The sequence below is a fragment of the Lepisma saccharinum genome, chromosome 1 (genome assembly GCF_977018435.1).
Source record: "Lepisma saccharinum chromosome 1, izLepSacc3.1, whole genome shotgun sequence".
NCBI classification, from domain to species: Eukaryota; Metazoa; Arthropoda; class Insecta; order Zygentoma; family Lepismatidae; genus Lepisma; species Lepisma saccharinum.
This window is the reverse complement of record NC_139229.1, coordinates 201,264,533-201,270,834: the sequence shown is the minus strand read 5'-3', so window position 1 is coordinate 201,270,834 and position 6,302 is coordinate 201,264,533.

Below are 6,302 nucleotides of genomic sequence, written 5' to 3'. Positions count from 1 at the left end.
CGTTTTGGCTGATAGCCCTTCCTCCCCCTTTGAGATGGGCGTCCGACAGGGCACTTATGCAAGTGACAGTGAATAATTTGTTCTTTTTTATTAACCATGACAATTTTCGTAATTATTATAATTGCTATATAACTGCACCCATACAAGCATAAGAAGGTATTGATGCAAAATAAATGTGTTTCTTTTTAATTTTAGTGAATGTTAAAATATCTGTGACACTGGCAATAAAAGTACAATGTGTGGTATTGTAAGGGCCTCCTTTAGCTAAGTAAGTTTCTTGCACGTCGATCTAAGGTTAAAGCATTGTGAGTTCATTTCCGATTATTTTTTTCAATAACGGACATTTTTACATTCCATTGGTATCCATTTGTAGAGAAGTTCCACTGCACGTATGTTTAAAGATGTTGTGTGTACGTACATACAACACACCTATGGTATTGAGTTTTGAGTCAACGATATTACAGATGGGCTAATCTAGACTGGACCTAGAGTTAAAAGTGGGATCCTAACCAATATGTGCCTCCACCGAATATCGAGCACCAGACCACTTGATTACACGGCAACGATAGTTGCATAACACAGTCGTAGGTAGAACTCTGTAATGTTACGAACTCTTCATATTTAGTGTTACCAGTGAGTTGAACTTTAACTTACGAAATTAAACAAAACTAGCTCAGCTAGCATAAACAGTCTGCACAGTAGTGTATAGAAATCATTCATATTTATGAGGAAATGCGAAATCGGCCATTAATGTTATGATATTTATCTTTATCTGTGCAAACATTTGCTAAAATTCTAAATTAAATCATTAGCTTCAATTAATAATTCAATTGAACTTTGCTCTCTCGGATAGGACGACGAATTCAATATTGCAGTAATGTTCAATGAAAGATCTGATGAAGCAAAATTTGTTTAGTCGTGCTAAATGCGTGCGTAAGTCTCCTTCATTTCCTGCAACTGTGTTACCCTTGCACTTATGCGTAAGGGTTAATTTCTTTTCAGCTCAAATCTAATGATAAGAGTGAAGATAGGAGAAGAAGAATCGAAACGATTAAAATTCCCATCTAAAGATCAAAATTCAGCCAATCACAGAGTCTTATTTACACAATAGCTTGCCTAAGGGAAAGAGATTCATAAAACTATAGATTTTATCCTGATTCTGAACAAAACAAAATTGGCCTTGATTCACAACATTCCAAAATATCATGGCCATCTAAATGACCTGAACTTTTTTACATTAGTAAAGTATACTTGTGAGTGCACACTGCAAAGAAAGCATTAAGATTTTAACAAACAACCTATGCGTATATTGAGCAATTAAGGGCCCTTATTCTATTGTATGTTGTATGTTTTACATTACAGTGCTGCAGTGAGAGGATTTTGCTCAAGCGCCAAATAGTTCTCACGGACGACGCTAGATAGAGTACGTAATTGAGAACTTCTTCCCTCTAGCGAAAAACACCCGAACAGCCAGGCAATACGAGAGGCATGAACTCGAAGCCAAGTAGTACGCGTATAACTGTAATTTTTCTATGATAGTGGGCCCTCAAATATTGATCGTGAAGTGAAAGATGCAATGAAATTAAAACTTAAGTAAACATAGTCATTATCTCTATGTTAAAATGTAGTTTAGTCTATCTTACCAATAGAGTGATACATGAAAATGAAATAGATGATTGTGGTCTGAAACTGACGGCGGGTATTTTACATGTACGTGTCTACGATTAAAATGATATTCCATACGCTCGAGTGTAGCACGCTCGAAGGCGAGAGACTCGAGCGAGTACGAGCGATCGTAAGTTGTCCCGTGCAGTGCTCTACAGGGTGTCCTTAAATGTATTTTACAACTTTCATGTCATACAACACAACTTTTAACCGACACAAAGAAACATACCATGCCCCATTGGATTTACGAACACATGAAGTTTTATTGAGTATAGTTCACTTCAACATGCGCACCTCTGGTGGCGCGTACGACATCTAATCGAAATTCCAACTCCGTACCATTTCAGTGTCAACTGTGGAAATGGCCGCTCTATATCTGGCCTTCAAATCATCAAGATCAGTGACAGGAGAGCTGTACACATTGTGACATAGCGCCACAAAACGAAGTCCAGGATTGTATATCAGGGGATGTAGGAGGCTAGGCAATTGAACCATCTCTTCCAATCCAACATGCTGGGAATGTCCTGTCAGGATATCTATCACGTCTAAATCCCAGTGTGGCTGTGTACCATATTATTCAATACCTGACAAAAATAACAACTTTAGGCGTTGGTGAATCACCTACAACAAAGCATAATCCTATCTGTCAATTACAAGTTGTGCTGTGTGGCTTCGAAGTTGTAAAGCACCTTTGGAAAACACGGTGTATTTTACATATTGTTACAAGTTTAACAAGAACCTAGAGCGATGCCCTCTTTAAAACATTTTCACTGACTTTTCCCATTCCTAAACTATATAAGATAGACCTAGATACATTGAGGCCAAAATGCTTAAAGTGACAGGAGCTTTAGACATCTACAATCCTATGTTAGCCAACGTTATCAGCTATCGAGTTTTGGCCCGTTATTTGCCGATAAACTTGACGAGCGCCAATTGTGTCATATTGTATGACGTTACAGTGATAAAGCAAGTTGTAATAGCCCACAGCAACAACATTTCCTTCTTTTTAACGTAGAATTATTCAATATTCCACATTCTTTAGTGGTTTATGCTGGCTATTGATTGTAGCAATTGAAGTATTGAGGACTTTGACAGGAAATACCCTTCAGGCATATTGGTGCTTGTACGGTCACCTGCAATAAAAATGGATCTCCTATTTCCTGAAATTCTCGCTTCCCTGCAAAGCGTTACCGTGTTGCCGTGTTAAAAGTTCCATTTAAAATTGTCTATTAAAATCCACTTAGCGTCGTCGAGTTAGGCAAAACACATAATTCGCAGGAAAGCGAATATTTCAGAAACTAGGTGTCTCATTTTTATCGCCGGTGACTGAACATTACAAATTATATGTTGACCAATCTCCCTTTGAAATTATATTGTAAGTTACCAGCAAAAACTAAGTACTGAATATCATCTCTCCTGTGACATTATTAATCGAGACTCTCAATTATTTACATGAAATTAACATGAAATAGGTGATTTGGAAGGATCCATGTCGTTACCATAATTCTTTATTAAACCCTATGCATACAATTTCTAGCTGGAATAAGAAAAAAATTGTTCTAGACAGAAAAATATTATAAAGTAAGGTAATACAGCATAACATACAAAGATATTTTTCATGCATGTCGCAATTTTCCTGGCATAAATTAATAGAATGTCGTGTTTTTTTCTGACATATTGTGATCGTAGCCTTGTCAATGTGCGTAAGGAATCGCCTTGAACTGCAATATTGTCAGCATGTGCCACCATGTCGACACAATTTTGTCTAAAAATAACGCACTAAAATTTATTTCAGAGCGAACGTGTACAGTTGCTTCCAATTTAGGGGTTGTCCTACACGGCGCATGTGTCAGCAAGCAAGTGTGCACGAGAAAATATGTTGGAGATTTTGAATTACATGAACAAGCATATTCGCGAATACGAAAACTCGAAGATGTAATCCCACCTAGAGCGCTAACCATTCAGCTCGCGACCGTCCTCCAAAACCTGTTTCAGACAAATTTTCGAAATGAGAAGCAGGAATTTTAAATGTAGACATCATCGTGAACAAAACCAACAAATTCCGATCTTTGAGAATTCAATAGTGAATCAAAACGTCGCGAATTCGAATTCTACAGAGTACAGTTTGTGCTTAGTTAGGATAGAAAATAATAGCGGTGCTGGAAGCATTTGCAGAACTAGAAATAAATTTGTTTACACATATAAGCACTTCCTAGCAATGCAAATAATATTTAAGCACGCGTTTCCTTTCATAAATCCAAAACACGACTCGTAATGAACATATCCATTTCAAATAAACATTACCAAAAGGTTTGCAAAACAAAGGGTATTTTCAAAGCAACATCGTAGTGGCTGACGCTGTCGCCTGGAAATCAAGGACTTCGAGGCTCGATTTCCGGTGGAAGCACATTGGACGATGGTTGGGATCCCACTTGAAACTGTAGGTCCTCTCCCGATTAATCAAGAGGATAAGGGTGACCCTTTCTGATGGCACCAAAATGTCAACCTCACTTCCACGTATTAGACGACATTTTGCAGACTAACCAGGTTCTGGTATCTGGACTCGCAGGTAGTGCAATCCTCTTGTTTGTGCGTGTAAAGATGGCTAAATGTTCTAGCCCGGATTTGACCTAACAATTTATATTCTGTGGCATTGCCAAGTGTTAAAATTAAACTGCATGTTCTTGAATAAACAAGTAATTTATTAAAAATAATGATTTCTTTCAACTGTGCAACATGTACATTACAACACAACATCATGACAACAAAGCCACAGAATATAAACTGTTAGGTCAAATCTGGACTAGAACATTTAGCCATCATTATACTCTTAACAGCTCTGTGAGGTTTGTGGTGTGTCCTTTTCATGTGTGTGTGATTGTCCATTCACCAATTTCATTTTATTCATCCCCATCTTCGCAATTAGCCAAAAGTGGCAGACAAGCGAAATTAAAATTAGGTAAATCAATCAATCAATAAGCCTAGCTGAGCATAAGACGAAATATAAATACAAAGTTTTGTTCTTTTTTCCAAACATGAATGAGATGCTCTTTATAACGAAGGTGTGAGTATTGTGTCTTGACCTCTCTTGAATTTGTAACTTTTGGAGATTTAGCAAGAGCTAATGAGGATATTTGCAGGGATTTCCACGTGACACAGTTGTAACGTTGTCGCCTTGTAAGCAAGGGATCCCGGATTCGATCCCAGGGGGAGGCACAAGGCGCTTGAACTTTAGCTTCAGTCCCGATTAGCCTATATGAGAGTAAAGTGGACTTAAAACAAAACTTCGAAACTTTTGAATATCTTCATATGAACTGGTTGGTATTTTGAAGACAGAGCTAAAGGTATTTTTCTACTACTTAGAAAAAATTACACAAAAATATCCTTCAGATGTCCTTGAAGAACCTTGTTCCGTGTCTCTTAAATACGAAGCTACCGCAATCTCAGCTAGACTTATCGCCAGCAAAGAGTTAACCTTTGATTAAATGGCCAAGGATACTTCAGCTGCAGGAAGTTATACAGACTTACACATTCGAGGAGTACGACATAATAAAATACTTTCGTCACATCCTCTATTCAGCTTTAGTGCAACATATATACACATCGTTGCTTTTCTTTCTCTTGAAGATCAAGAGTCCATGTGTTTTTTTAAACAAGGATCATTCATTTGATGATTTGTTTATTTCCGCAATACTGCGCATGTTGCAGAGATAAGGCGACAAAACATCTAAAGTAGTAAAGAAATGTATCCATATTTGTACACTCGTCAGCTACGTTAAAGAAAAATCCTTACGTAATGGCCATGTTAGATTGTCAATTTGAAGAGAATGAAGTCTACTTTCGTTTATTTATTATTGTCACAGTACACGTAGTATCATTATATGTATACTGATTGATTGATTGATTTGATGTTTTCAGTCCACTTTATGCACAGTAAGGCTAATCGGGATTTGACCTACAGTTTAAAGTGGGATCCGAACCACTATGTGCCTCCACCGGGTGTCGAACCCGGAACTCTTTGAGAGAGAGAGAGAGAGAGAGAGAAAGAGAGAGACATACAGATATATATAATTATATATAGTGCTTTTTTCTGGAAAGAAAAGTTCAAATAGCTTTGTTTTTGCGTCAATAATAAGAACTACTGCCAAATAAAGAAGGGAACCGCCTGACGAGCCCGCCTCCTCCCGCATAAATACGAGGGTATGCGCTTTATGCCCTGGTGTCTTTTAATAAAAACCAGGGCGTTAGTTTTCTCTGAATTACGGTTCCCTCAGATTCAGATTTAGTGTGAAAGTAGTTTATTTTTTTCATTTCTTAATCTTTTTTATTATTATTATTATTATTATTCGTTTTTTCTGTTTTCTTTCTTCTTCTTTTTTTGCTGAGAACTAGCGATGATTAGCCTGCCGGGAGGGACTCGGCAAGGAAAGATGAGTTCCCAGAATTAAGCATCAGAGACGACTCTTTGTAGCGCTGCGATCAGATTCCTCTTCTCAATTGGGCTGCAATTGTCCACCAGCTGGGATGATGTAGCTTTGCTGCAGGAAACTTCTTTGGAAGTAGTTCTTTAAGAACTAGTCAACATATTGTGATATGATCAAAAAATGTTATAAGTTTCATTATCGCACGTAAAAAAA